The sequence below is a fragment of the Schistocerca nitens genome, chromosome 7 (genome assembly GCF_023898315.1).
Source record: "Schistocerca nitens isolate TAMUIC-IGC-003100 chromosome 7, iqSchNite1.1, whole genome shotgun sequence".
Classification (NCBI taxonomy): Eukaryota; Metazoa; Arthropoda; class Insecta; order Orthoptera; family Acrididae; genus Schistocerca; species Schistocerca nitens.
This window is the reverse complement of record NC_064620.1, coordinates 579,473,658-579,488,373: the sequence shown is the minus strand read 5'-3', so window position 1 is coordinate 579,488,373 and position 14,716 is coordinate 579,473,658. Positions and strand designations below refer to the sequence as shown.

The 14,716-nt window shown below is 42.3% G+C and overlaps 1 protein-coding gene and 1 non-coding gene across 3 annotated transcripts in view; both read left to right on the top strand.

Annotated features, from left to right (window-relative positions):
- LOC126194912 (suppressor of cytokine signaling 2-like) overlaps positions 1 to 14,716 on the top strand; it is a 327,850-nt gene that overhangs the window by 150,695 nt on the left and 162,439 nt on the right. The window lies entirely within an intron of this gene.
- Positions 12,145 to 12,219, top strand: Trnas-cga (transfer RNA serine (anticodon CGA)). Its single transcript has one exon. It is a non-coding gene; the product is annotated as a tRNA-Ser (tRNA).

Here is a 14,716-nt window from a genome sequence, read left to right as displayed (position 1 = left end):
ATCTGGGCCATTTTTCGGGGTGCACTCAGCCTCGTGATGGCAATTGAGGAGCTACACGACCGAATAGTAGCGGCTCCGGTCAAAGAAAACCATCGCAACGACCGGGAGAGTGGTGTGCTGACCACACGCGCCTCCTATCCGCATCCTTAGCGGTCGGATGGTCCCGATGGGCGACTTGTGGCCTGAAGACTGAGTGCTTTTATATATGCCTATGTATATATATATATATATATATATATATATATATATATATATATATATATATATATATATATATATATCGCTTATGTCACATCTACCGATTTCCGAAGCACTGCCGTAATTCCTTCGTGCTGCGTGCTTTTTTTTTTTTTTTTTTGTCTTGGAGGGTATATATTGTCATATAACTCTCCCTTGGGGTAGACCCGGAGTTAATTCTGTATCTCAAGAGTTCTTTCTGTTGAGAATAGCATGCTGTGTTCTTCTCTCAAGAGGTCAAGTCCACTCCAAACCCTAGTCTCATGTTCCGTAAGCTCTTATTATATTCATCAGATAGTATTGCGGAGCTCTTTGGTGTGGCGTATCTTTATCTGCAGATTTCTAGGAGTGAGATATTGTCTCAGATAATGTTCTAGGATGAGCTGTACGGTGGCATTAGCGAAACTCCAGTGTGTCGGTACTCTAATCAGTCATCTTTCAAATTATGTGTTATAACAAGCGTGCCGAAAGTGCTGAGTAGTACATGCGGACTTAAGCTTCTGCAGCCATCGTATTTCAGTAAAACCGCTCCTGGTTCTGTGATAGTGTGTTGTACAAATGAATAGAAGTTGTGGCCAATACTGCAAATACTTTAATCAGGAACACGAGTATTAACAATACAACGCAACACTGAAAAGTAGTACATCTTTCCTTATGCAAACAAAGCAGTGAGGTCATTTAGTGTAACAGACAGCTGTTCATAAAATGATTAATGTTTGTTACTGTTTGTGTGTTATTTGTTAACTGAAATTATTTCTCAGAGTTAGCCCACCCGTTTTGTCGAAACACCACCATCACTTCTCGCTCCCTGCAAAAGCGTCCGTACATTAACATGTTTATATTTACCGAAACCTTTTTTTTTTGTCCGTGTAGTATAGACATTCACCTCATCTATTTCCTACCACGTCCGCGGAATTTTGGCAGGGCAGCTGTGCCGTATAAACAGTCGGAGAGAACGGTGTGTTGTGTGAGTGACCTCGTTTTTCCGTGAATCGGGCGTAAATAAAAAAACGCACACACATACACACCGCGAGTGAGAGAGAGAGAGAGAGAGACGTTATCTACATACACGGTTGTCGAGCCGTGCGGTACGTTATTCCACGAATCGTGTGTTTGAGCGCAACCTGAAATTAATCGGCCGCACAACGCTGCGGCAGATAACGCCCGTGGGTTTACAGGACACTCGTTCCCCAGTAGGGCTTCTGCTCGTGGCAGGACAAGGCTGCAGCTCACTCTGAAGAACTGAAGGAGCTAAAGAGGCCTCGAAACTCAACGATGAACGAACTGCACAGTCGCTCGTTGTGGATCCTTTTGAGGGGAAAGGATGGGCGGGGGGGGGGGGGGGGAGGGGGGGATGGGACTCACGAAATCAACACCATAAAAAAAAAGAAAAAACCTTACACATTTTAATTTCGAAGGATAAAATCTTTATGACTTCTCCTTGCTCAGGGACCACATAATACAGTGTGCTTATAAATTAGTTATAGAAAAGTAACCTTTAATTATGGAAAGAGTAAATAACTTAACAGAAATTTTTGATACATCGCTGAATGTAATGTATCTTCAACTGTTATTCCCGCCTAAAACTGTTAGTTCCCGACGTTTCCGCTAGATGGCACGCGCGAATGAGTTATTCCAACAATGATAGTGGAGTCATATAACGGCGCAGAACGTGCGCACTGTTGTTTATGATTTCATGAATCCCCGCCCGCTACTGCAGTTCGGAGTCATTATAGGACTAAATATCGCAAGCCACTAATTCAAAGACAAACCGTTATTAATTTTTACAATAAACCGTTATTAATTCGTACAGTCGTTTCACTGAAACTGCCTGTGTATCACATAGGACGCCGGATCAGGATCCCATGGTGGGGAAAGAGGAGGGGGGGGGAGGATGGAAGACGCGACACCACCACCATAAAACAAGAAAAAACCTTACCCATTTCAATTTCATAGGATAAAACGCAAGACCTTTACAATTTCTCCTTGCTTGGGGGTCACACAATACAGGGCGCTTATAAATTAGTTATATGAAAGTGGCCTTTAATTGTGGAAAGGGTAAATAACTTAAGAAATTTCTGATATAGCACTGATTGAAGTGTATCTTCAAGTGTTATATTGAAGTGAATCTTCAAGTGTTATTCTCGCCTAAAACTGTTAGTTCCCGATATTTCCGCTAGATGGCACTCGCGAATGAGTTATTCCAACAGTCATAAAGGAGTCGTATAACAGTGCAGAGTGTGCGCAATGTTGTTTATGGTTTCATGAATCCACACGCGCTACACGGACACACTGCAGGATTAAATATCGCAAGCCACTAATTCAAAGACAAACTGTTATTAGTTCGTACAACCGATTCACTGAAACTGGCTGTGTATCACGCAGGACGCCGGATCAGGGGCAGCCAGCAGCGTCTGACACAGCAGTAACATTGGATATGCCTAGTGTTACAGTGTGGAAGTTATTACGGAAACGCCTGTCATTCAAACACTGCAATTTGGAAGTACTTCAAGCCTCAAGAGAAAGTGACGAAGGAAAGCCTACTGAGTTTTGTGTAGGAATGTTGTTAAACAGTGCAGAGTGAAGATGATTTTCTTAGTAAAATTGTGTTCAGTGATGAAACCACCTTCTATACCTGGGGTAAAATGAATCGGCAGTGTTCGGATATGGGGTGAGCAGAAATCACGTCATGTAATCGAACATGTATAGGACTCGCCTAAGTTAAATGTTTTTTCGCTATAGGCTGCAACAAGATTTATGGCTCTTTCTTTTGTGCCGAGTCATCTGTATCTGGCACGTCGTATCTGGGCATGCTCGAACGTCAACAGTGCCTCAATAACAACAGGACAGGGGCACAGGATTCATTTTCCAGCAACATGGCGCGCCCCTACACTATCGTTATGAAGATTTCGCGATCTGCTTAGGAATTGCGCATGGTGTAACAATATCCTTACCACCACAACCACTTGATTTAACCCCAGTCGATTTCTGTGTATGGCGTTACATTACAGACAGAAAGTTCCTCCGCTTCCGGGAAACGTTGACGAGCTGCGACAACGGAAAGCACAAGCAATTGCAACCATACATCAGGGCTCGCTTCGTAGATTTGTCAGGAAACTGGTTAGAGATGGGTCATTTGTTGTCTTGCTTATCGTACATTTTTAAATAAAACTAGAAGATAAACTGCATTCAGTGTTGTATCAGACATTTCTGTTTGTTATCTACCCGTTTCAAAACTAAAAATTACTTTTGTATAATTCATTTATAAACGCCTTGTATACTTTTCGAATCAAATCATTGTCTCCATTTGACTACAAGTTTTCATCTATTTATCAAGTGCAATAGTGAAAGCTGAAACCAATAAAACGTAAGGATAACAAATTGCAAGGTATAATGTGATTACATTACTCAGAAGGTCCTTAAATGCCAATGTCTGTTGAAAGGTCTCTGTTGGATTCCTTTCATGTTTAATTTCTTAAATCTGTTGTCATTTACGGCATAAATTCCTCTTCTAAATTTACTGTGGCGTTTCTGACTATCTGGGAGGAGACTGAGTAGTGGAACGTGTTACTTTTACACATAAACAAGAACGATCTGTCACACTACTACACTTTAAAATACAGTTTATATGTAATTCATGTCACACAGTCTCATACGGAACCTACATCCGCTTTCTTTTATATACTGTATATGATAAGATACTGTCATCCCCCTTCCCTTCTGTGTGAGAGGATGAATGAGCAAATGTATTTCTAGTTGCATGTTTAAGGGTAGCAGACAAGCCTGTCTGCTAGAGAACAGTAGGACCAACGTCGGAACAGGTAGCTACGCTTTCTAAAAGCAAAGAGGTTTCTATCCTTAGTATGGTCCTGTCCGTCCATTGTCATGTTGGTATAGGAAGCTGCCCCTCTGGCCACTTCCGTTTGTATTTGTGAGCCACCCCTCAGGAAGGGACCAGTCAGTCTGTCCGTGGCGGAGCGTCTGAAGTGGTAAGATCTCCGGCTAAGCGCGTGTCTACTAAGTCCGCAGGACAATGGATTTCTTAAGTTCAGCCTAACTGAAAATGTAATCACCTTTATTTCAGGTTTAGCTATAAAATATGTAATGTTATCTTAAATTGCAACGCAGTGTGATTCGAGTGTACAGTTCAGAATATTCCAGTAGTTGCTTTGTCACTACTTTGTGAGTAAAGTGCAACCACGTGTTGATCAGTAACTCTAACTAGCATCATCAATCTTAAATGCGAATGCTCGTGTGATTATAACGTCTCGTCTTGACAATGTTTTTCAATATAGCAACTTTTCTTTATGTTCAACCCACGTGGGGTGTACTTTGCGAGACCAGTACCACGTGCTTATATAACTGTTTGACCCATCAGGTTAATAGTAAGACCTTAGTAACCAGTTCGAGGTTTTTCTTTTGTAAATTGCTTTTCGATCTAATTTATTTTAATTATCAAAATTATTGTGGAGTTATACGCTTTGTGTAAACCAAGTTGACCACGTGAAGCATGTGGTGTAATCATCAAAGTGGCCCTCAGCTATTCTTTTTGGGAAGATTTCACAGAGAGTTAGTATGAATTTAGTATACCAGTGTGTGGTAATTACATGACGGACAGGATTGTGCTACGAACGTAATTTCTTTGGGTGAAAATTGAATCGGTTGGTTGTGGTTAATTTCCTCTTGCATATGTTTCAACGTTCTTCGTGTGTTATTTTATGAATGCAGTGTTGTATGCAGTCTCCCAATCTTGGCTCCATATTTGATGTGTTCCGTAAGATTACAATCTCACATTTTCACAATCCTAAATAAGGCACCAGCGTAGTTATGAATCGAGTTTAATATGCTGAAATTTCAATGATCAATCTTAAAATAAATTTCCAAATATAAACTGATTTCTTTCTTTTTATTTAAATTCTCTTTTTTATATATATATTACCGGTTGTTGTATGACTATTAAAAGATTATAATTAATGTTAGTCTGTTTGGGAATTTGGTAAACCTAGACTAGATACCTGGTGAAACAGTTACGCAGTAATGCACTGTTAACTTCCCCAGACAGCTCACAGCTTTTAACCCGCTTTTATTGTCTACCAGTACCGCTTACATAGCAAATTAAAGTAACAACCTTACACTGTCGTCTCATCAAAAGATTGCGAACTGAAAACAAGGACTGCAGCTAACATTACTCATGGCAGATACACCGTAATGTACTGTGCTCTGCGGTAATGCTGGCCGACACAAGAGGTATAAGTGCGAACCATTTCCAAACGTGAACTAACATTGATATTCGTCCGCACCACTTCAGGCATTATTACTCAGATAACAGTAACTGTTCTTATTTTTTGTTTTTATTTTATTTATTTATGTGTCTTTTGATTGATCTGATGCGGCCCGCCACGAATACCTTTCCAGTGCCAACCTCTTCGTCTCAGATCAGCACTTGTAACCTACGTTCTCAATTATTTGCCAGATGTATCCCAATCTCTGTCTTCCCCTGCAGTTTTTACCCTCTACAGTTCCCTCTCTATTATCACGGATCTTAGCAGACCCTGCATTTTATCATCATGGTCTCTTCGCGAGATATACGTAGGAGGGAGCAATTTACTGTTTGAGTCCTCGGTGGAGGTATGTTCTCGAAACTACAACAAAAACCCGTACCGAGCTACTGAGCGTCTCTCCTGCAGAGTCTCCCACTGGAGTTTATCTATCATCTCCGTAACGCTTCCGCGATTACTAAATGATCCTGTAACGAAGCGCGCTGCACTCCGTTGGATCATCTCTATCTCTTCTATCAACCCTATCTGGTACGGATCCAACACTGCTGAGCAATATTCAAGCAGTGGGCGAACAAGTGTACTGTAACCTACTTCCTTTGTTTCCGGATTGCATTTCCTTAGGATTCTTCCAATGAATCTCAGTCCGACATCTGCTTTACCGACGACCAACTGGATATGATCATTCCATTTTAAATCACTCCTAATGCCTACTCCCAAATAATTTGTGGAATTAACTGCTTCCAGTTGCTGACCTGCTATATTGTAGCTAAATGATAAGGGATCTTTCTTTCTATGTATTCGCAGCACATTACACTTGTCTACATTGAGATTCAATTGTCATTCCCTGCACCATGCGTCAATTCGTTGCGGATCCTCCTGCATGTCAGTACAATTTTCCATAGTTACAACCTCTCGATATACCACAGCATCATCCGCAAAAAGCCTCAGTGAACTTCCGATGTTATCCACAAGGTCATTTACGTATATTGTGAATAGCAACGGTCCTACGACACTCCCCTGAGGCACACCTGAAATCACTCTTACTTCGGATGACTTCCCTCCATTGAGAATGACATGCTGCGTTCTGTTATCTAGGAACTTTTCAATCCAATCACACAATTGGTCTGATAGTCCATATGCTTTTACTTTGTTCATTAAACGACTGTGGAGAACTGTATCAAACGCCTTGCGGATGTCAAGAAAGACGGCATCTACCTGGGAACCCGTGTCTATGGCCCTCTGAGTCTCGTGGGCGAATAGCGTGAGCTGGGTTTCACACGATCGCCTTTTTCGAAACCCATGCTGATTCCTACAAAGTAGATTTCTAGTCTCCAGAATAGTCATTATACTTGAACATAATACGTGTTCCAAAATTCTACAACTGATCGACGTTAGAGATATAGGTCTATAGTTCTGCACATCTGTTCGACGTCCCTTCTTGTAAACGGGGATGACCTGTTCCCTTTTCCAATCCTTTTATATTTAGAGAGAGCTTTTGACAATGTCGGCTCTTTGAAATTCTGAAGGTAGCACGAATAAAATACAGAGTGATAGGTTATCTATAACTTGTCCTGGAAGCAGATTGCAATCATAAAAGCAGAAGGGCATGAAAGGGAAGCAGTGGTCGAGAAGGGAGTGATACCGGTTTGTAGCCTAACCCCAATATCATACAGTCTCTACAATGAATAAGGGAAATTTGAATACAGAATAAAAGTTGCGATAGAAGAAAGAAGAAACTTGCGGTTGCCAGAGACAAAAAAGCATGTGGAAAAGCAGTTGAACGGACTGGATAGTATCTTGAAAAGTTGAACATCAACAGAAGTCAAACAAGGGTATTCAACTGTAGTCTAATTAATTCAGGACATGATTAAGCAATTAGATTAGGAAATGAGAAACTAAAAGTTGCAATTTGCACAGCAATACAAGTGACGATGGCGGAAGTAGAGAGGATATAAAACACTGACTGTCAATACCAGGAGAATCATTCTTGAAAAAGAGAAATCGGTTGACATCAAATAAAAATTTAAGTATTAGGAAGTGCTTTCCTGAAGATATTCGTCTGGTGTGTGTCCTTATACGACAGTGCAACGTGGACGATAAGCAGTTCAGACAAGAAGAGAATAGAAGCTTTTGTAATATGATGCTACAGAAGAATGCTGCAAATTAAAGGCGTGGTTCGGATAATTAGCAAAGAGGTACTGAATGGAATTAGGATGGAAAGAAACTTAAGGCACCAAATTAGTAAAACAAGGCATTGTTCGATAGGACACATCTTGAGGCATCAGTTCGTGAATGAAGGGAAGTTGCACAGGAATACAAAGGCCCGTCTGTAGTAAACAGGTTTAGGTAGAGTTAAAACTTAGATTGCACTTCTTATGCGAAGACTTACTGAACTGACAGTCCAAAGGTATTCACACCGGTGGATACATACGCTGTCCGTGCAAAAAAAAGTTCCGAGACTGATTTTATTTCTGGCGTACAAGCGACGTCAGCGCTGTAATTACGGTGCCAGATTGAACTAAAACCGTTAACAATAGATGTGTGTTCGACCAGTCACTTTTGAACGGGCAGTGTCGACGAAATGTGTCACAAAAACAGCGACGCTTGCACGTGAGCAGCAGCGACTTGATTGAAATGGAAAAATGCAGACATTTCTATTCTGGAAAAATTATAAACCGTGACGGGAGCTGTACATACGAACAAAGCACAAAACGGCAGAGCACAGAAATTTACGTGAAAGGCCAACGCTTTGACGACGTAACTGACATTCAAGCCGATGTGATGCATGAGTTGAAAAGCACCGCAAAGAATGATTTTTCTGACACTTTTAACATGGTTTTATGGCCGTTCTGTGCTTTTACCAAAGTAGGGGGAAATTATGTAGAGCATCGGAAGCATTAAAACAATCATCTCAACTTTTCTCTACTTTTTATCAATCCTACGTCGAAACTTTTTGGACTGACGGCGTGGGTACCTTCTTTGGAATAGGAATTATTAATACTTCTTCAAGTCTGAGGATATTTCGCCTGTCTCATATATTTTGTATATCAAATGGAATACTTTTGTCATTGCACGTTGTTCCAAAGATCTCATTAACTGTGAGCGAATGTCATCTAATACAGGTGTCTTGTTTCGAATTAGGTCTTTCAGTGTGCTGTCTCGCAATATTATAGCTCTCAACTCATCTTCGTCTACTTCCCGTTCCCTTTTTATAATATTGTCTTCAAACGGAAGTATTAAAACGGAATAAAGTTTCTCGCTAGGTTCGGCCCTGTCATTACGTCTGGCTGGATGGTGAGACGCAATGGTGGCGCTGACCTTTCCAGATGTCTCCTTCCTGGATATCGACTCACTGGTAATGGTCGTTTTACGATGTTTTGTTCTGATACTATCCGAGAGAGTTCCAGGAAATCTGTCCTCATTAATGTCGCAAGAACAATAAAACTGGCCTTGATTTCCAGTTTAATTTCGACCATCATTGTTCGAGAAGATAAGCGAGCTTCGGTTAACAGCCTCCGTCCTGAAGTAGCTACATAACGTTCTTCAACAATTTCCGTGCCCAGCGAAGAGCATTCCCATTTCTTTCTTCGTTTTGCATGATCACCAGTCGCGGAGAAAATGAAGATTCGAATGAAGACTTTTCACTCATTGCATCTTGTTCCAAAAATTTTCCTTTGGTTATTGCACTTTTCTTCACGGTGTGAGTGCCATAGTGATAAGGCTCAGGACTCGTATTCGTGAGGAACGCTGGTGAAATTCCCGTCTCGCAATCGACATTTGACATTTATGTTTCCCGTTATTTCCCTAAATAAAATGTGTTTTCACAGTCACCACTGCTGTATTTCTGTTGCTTTTGTTTCGTTGTTAAAAAGACATCTTCAGGTAACCTGCAGTTCAGCAAGACATACATTAGGTTAGAAGCTACTAAAACATGCCCATTATATATGATAAATAATTTGTGACAGAGTTCGGCAATGTAAGATGGCAAAATGCAGGAGATTCTGAGAAAAATAATAGTAAGCTATAACTCAAGACTGAAAATATACAGTCGGCCGTGGTGGCCGAGCGGTTCTAGGCGCTTCAGTCCAGAACCACGCGGTTCTACGCTCGCAGGTTCGAATCCTGTTTCGGGCATGGATGTGTGTGATGTCCTTAGGTTAGTTGGTTTAAGTAGTTCTAAGTTTAGGAGACTGATGACCTCAGCTGTTAAGTCCCATAGTGCTTACAGCCATTTGAACCATTTGAAAATATACAATACGTACAAGAATTAAAAGGGGAACGATAAGAATGACGGACCAAGAACAAAGTGCTTAATAAGAATATAAGACAGGGGTGTTTTCCTTTGCCCCTGCTATTGGATGCATACACTGAAGAAGAAATGACGGAAATAAAAGAAAGGTTCAAGGGCGCGATTAAAATTAAAGGTGGAAAGGTATCTGTGACAAGATTCGCTGATGACATTGCTACCCTCAGTGAAAGCGAGGAAGAATTACAGAACGTGTTGAATGGGATGAACAGGCTAATGAGTACCTAATATGGATTGACAGTAAGCTAAAGACGAAAATAATAATTAATGAGCAGTAGCAGAAATGAAATTAGTGATAAGTCCAATATCAAAGTTCGTGACCACGAAGCAGACGAAGTGAAACAATTCTGCTACCTTGGAAGCAAATTACGACATGATCAACGAAGCAAAAAGAACGTAAAAAGCAGATTAGCACAGGAAACGAGCGTATTCGTAGCCAAGAGAAGTCTGCTAGAAAAAATTATCGGCCATAAAGTGAAGAAGAAATTTTTAATAATGTACGTTTGGAGCCTATTTTTGCATGGACTGTGGGAAAATTAAAGAGGAAGAGAAGTGAAGCGTTTGAGATGTGATGCTGTAGAAGAATACTGGTTAAATGGTTCTGAGCACTATGGGACTTAACGGCTGAGGTCATCAGTCCCCTAGAACTTAGAACTACTTAAACCTAACTAACCTAAGGACATCACACATCCATGCCCGAGGCAGGATTCGAAACTGCGACCGTAGCGGTCGCGCGGTTCCAGACTGTAGCGCAAGAACCGCTCGGCCACTCCGGCCGGCAGACGAATACTAAAAGTAGAATGAGATTTTCAATCTGCAGCGGAGTGTGCGCTGATATGAAACTTCCTGGCAGATTAAAACTGTGTGCCCGACCGAGACTCGAACTCGGGACCTTTGCCTTTCGCGGGCAAGTACTCTACCAAGTGAGCTACCGAAGCACGACTCACGCCCGGCACTCACAGCTTTATGTCTGCCAGTATCTCATCTCCTACCTTCCAAACTTTACAGAAGCTCTCCTGCGAACCTTGCAGAACTAGCACTCCTGAAAGAAAGGAATAGCGGAGACATGGCTTAGTCACAACCTGGGGGATGTTTCCAGAATGAGATTTTCACTCTGCAGCGGAGTGTGCGCTGATATGAAACTTCCTGGCAGATTAAAACTGTGTGCCCGACCGAGACTCGAACTCGGGACCTTTGCCTTTCGCGGGCAAGTGCTCTAACCAACTGAGCTACCGAAGCATGACGCACGCCCGGCACTCACAGCTTTACTTCTGCCAGTATCTCGTCTCCTACCTTCCAAACTTTACAGAAGCTCTCCTGCGAACCTTGCAGAACTAGCACTCCTGAAAGAAAGGATATAGCGGAGACATGGCTTAGCCACAGCCTGGCGGATGTTTCCAGAATGAGATTTTCACTCTGCAGCGGAGTGTGCGCTGATATGAAACTAACTGGCAGATTAAAACTGTGTGCCCGACCGAGACTCGAACTCGGGACCTTTGCCTTTCGCGGGCAAGTGCTCTACCAACTGAGCTACCGAAGCACGACTCACGCCCGGCACTCTCAGCTTTACTTCTGCCAGTATCTCGTCTCCTACCTTCCAAACTTTACAGAAGCTCACCTGCGAACCTTGCAGAACTAGCACTCCTGAAAGAAAGAATATAGCGGAGACATGGCTTAGCCACAGCCTGGGGGATGTTTCCAGAATGGGATTTTCACTCAGCAGCGGAGTGTGCGCTGATATGAAACTTGCCCGCGAAAGGCGAAGGTCCCGAGTTTGAGTTTCGGTCGGGCACACAGTTTTAATCTGCCAGGAAGCTTGATATCAGCGCACACTCCGCTGCAGAGTGAAAATCTCATTCTGGAAACATCCCCCAGGCTGTGGCTAAGCCATGTCTCCGCTATATCCTTTCTTTCAGGAGTGCTGGTTCTGCAAGGTTCGCAGGAGAGCTTCTGCAAAGTTTGGAAGGTAGGAGACGAGATACTGGCAGAAGTAAAGCTGTGAGTGCCGGGCGTGCGTCATGCTTCGGTAGCTCAGTTGGTTAGAGCACTTGCTCGCGAAAGGCAAAGGTCCCGAGTTCGAGTCTCGGTCGGGCACACAGTTTTAATCTGCCAGGAAGTTTCATATCAGCGCACACTCCGCTGCAGAGTGAAAATCTCATTCTGGAAACATCCCCTAGGCTGTGGCTAAGCCATGTCTACGCTATATCCTTTCTTTCAGGAGTGCTAGTTCTGCAAGGTTCGCAGGAGAGCTTCTGTAAAGTTTGGAAGGTAAGAGACGAGATACTGGCAGAAGTAAAACTGTGAGTGCCGGGCGTGAGTCGTGCTTCGGTAGCTCAGTTGGTAGAGCACTTGCCCGCGAAAGGCAAAGGTCCCGAGTTCGAGTCTCGGTCGGGGACACAGTTTTAATCTGCCAGGAAGTTTCAATACTAAAAGTAGGTGAACTGATAAGGAATGGAAACGTTATCTGCAGAATCGTCGAAGAAAGGAATATCTGGAAATCACTGTCAAATAAAAATGGACAAATTGATAGGACATGTGCTAAGATATCAGAGAATAACTTCCGTTGTATCAGACGGAGTTATGGAGGGTAAAAACTGTGCGGCAAGACAGACAACATCCAACAAATAATTAAGGACGTAGGGTGCAAGAGCTACCGTGAGATGAAGAGGTTCGCACAAGAGAGGAATTCGTGGCAGACCGCATGTAACTAGTTAGAAGACTGACGACAAAAACAAAAAAAAAACAAAAAAGTGTGATTTAGCGCGCTCGTCGTGTTCCAGAATGTGCTTTTTAGATTTATTTACGGCGAATAGACATTTCTAAGTCATGTCACATTTCTGCCATTTTCAGACTGATAGTTACGAAGACCTCGCCGTTGTTGAGTTCTTCAGTGTGAGTTACGTATCGTACATTACATGCATGTTTTAGTATCATTCAGGCTACTCTGTGTCTTGCTCAACTCCAGGTCGCCTGAAGATGTTGATTTAGGTCGAAACTTGTTGTGGCGGAATAAATGCACCTGAAATTCCACTGTGGTGGTTTCTATTAACATCTACTTTATTCAGATGTGGAGGCAAAAAGTGATGAAGGTTGTTCCACTAAATCGCTTAAGGTGAATTCTGGGACGGTTCTTCTGAAAGTCTGCGGCCGATTTCCTTCCCATTTGTTCCCCTTCTCTGGTGACCCCATCCTCTACGGGTCATTAAAAGATAAATTATCTTTTTTTCCAATTTGTTTCCGATCAGTTTTTGTCTCCAATCACAGTAGTCTGATAGTCCGCTTCCTGCCTAATTATTATGTGAAAATTATTGCAAAATAAAATTTTACTTAGTTTTTGTCGCTCTTTCTTTTTTTTTAAAAAAAAAAACATGTTACCAGTCACGAGTGATAGCTGGCAGCGCTCGCAAATATCTCTTTCTGTCATGGCGCGCGAGCGTTCTTGGTAGTCGCTGTGGATCATTACTGTCGCTTCGGAGTTGCGGACTGCCTTTACTGGGTTTCATGTCGCCCGTTATTGTTCGGGTAATTTTATCCGCTGCTTTCAACTACCGCGCTTCATTAGTATTCAGTGACTCGTTCGGCCCTTCGATTTGTTAATATCAACAAAATTACTGTTTGCAGACGGTAGTCAGTATCCGATGCTGCGTGTGGCGCATTTCGGGGTATAACGTTTATTTTCGTGCTCGCGATCCTGAATGGGCAGAAACAGATTGGATTTCTAGCGGATGAAATGAAAACGAGGAAATCCTAACAACGGGACGTATATTCACGTGTAAATGGAAAAGCTGCCTCTCGACTGCTCTTGCACGGTCGTTCGAAAAATTCGTAGTAAGAAAAGGTACCATAATTGCGAAGTTAAACGGGCTGTATTATAAAGCCAAAATAGGATGAAATTCAACGGGGTGGGTGTAAGTTAGATCGACCTTGGATAACGCCATATTTCCTGAAAATTTAGTGGCAGAACCTACACAGGTAAACGTCCAGGAAAGAGGTACAACAGAAATTTTGACCTCCAACGTTTTCAAACAATCTGCGTCCATTGGCAGTAGAAGGTAAAGTGTCATCAACTGGGAGGCTGGTTTGAACACTGCACGGGTCTACCAGACGTGGTCCTGTGGGTGGTGGTTTGTCGTCGGCTTCTTCCAACCTGTAAAGTATCCTGCCCCGCCGGTTACAGGGCGACCTACATTTCAACGTGGACTCCGAACGTCGGAGCACCTCAGCATATTCCATTATTAACAGAAGTGAAAGAAGTGAACAGTCAGCATTAAAAATTCTGACTTGGATGTGTAACCACTTCACTGCCCATATAAGCGCCAAAATCCTAGTATCTGAATAAGTATTTTTTTTTTAAAAGAATAAGTTCAACTGTGGGAAATACTGCAACGATGTAATAAATTAGACAAGGAAACGAATAATAATGTAGTAGTGGAACTGGGCGAAGATAAAATAACACAACCCTAACAGCACCAATCCCAAAGAAAGCAGGTGTTGACAGATGTGAAAATTACCGAACTACCAGTTTAATAAGTCACAGCTGCAAAATACTAACGCGAATTCTTTACAGACGAATGGAAAAACTGGTAGAAGCGGACCTCGGGGAAGATCAGTTTGGATTCCGTAGAAATGTTGGAACACGTGAGGCAATACTAACCTTACGACTTATCTTAGAAGAAAGATTAAGAAAAGGCAAACCTACGTTTCTAGCATTTGTAGACTTAGAGAAAGCTTTTGACAACGTTAACTGGAATACTCTCTTTCAAATTCTGATGGTGGCAGGGGTAAAATACAAGGAGCGAAAGGCTATTTACAATTTGTACAGAAACCAGATGGCAGTTATAAGAGTCGATGGGCATGAAAGGGAAGCAGTGGTTGGGAAAGGAGTGAGACAGGG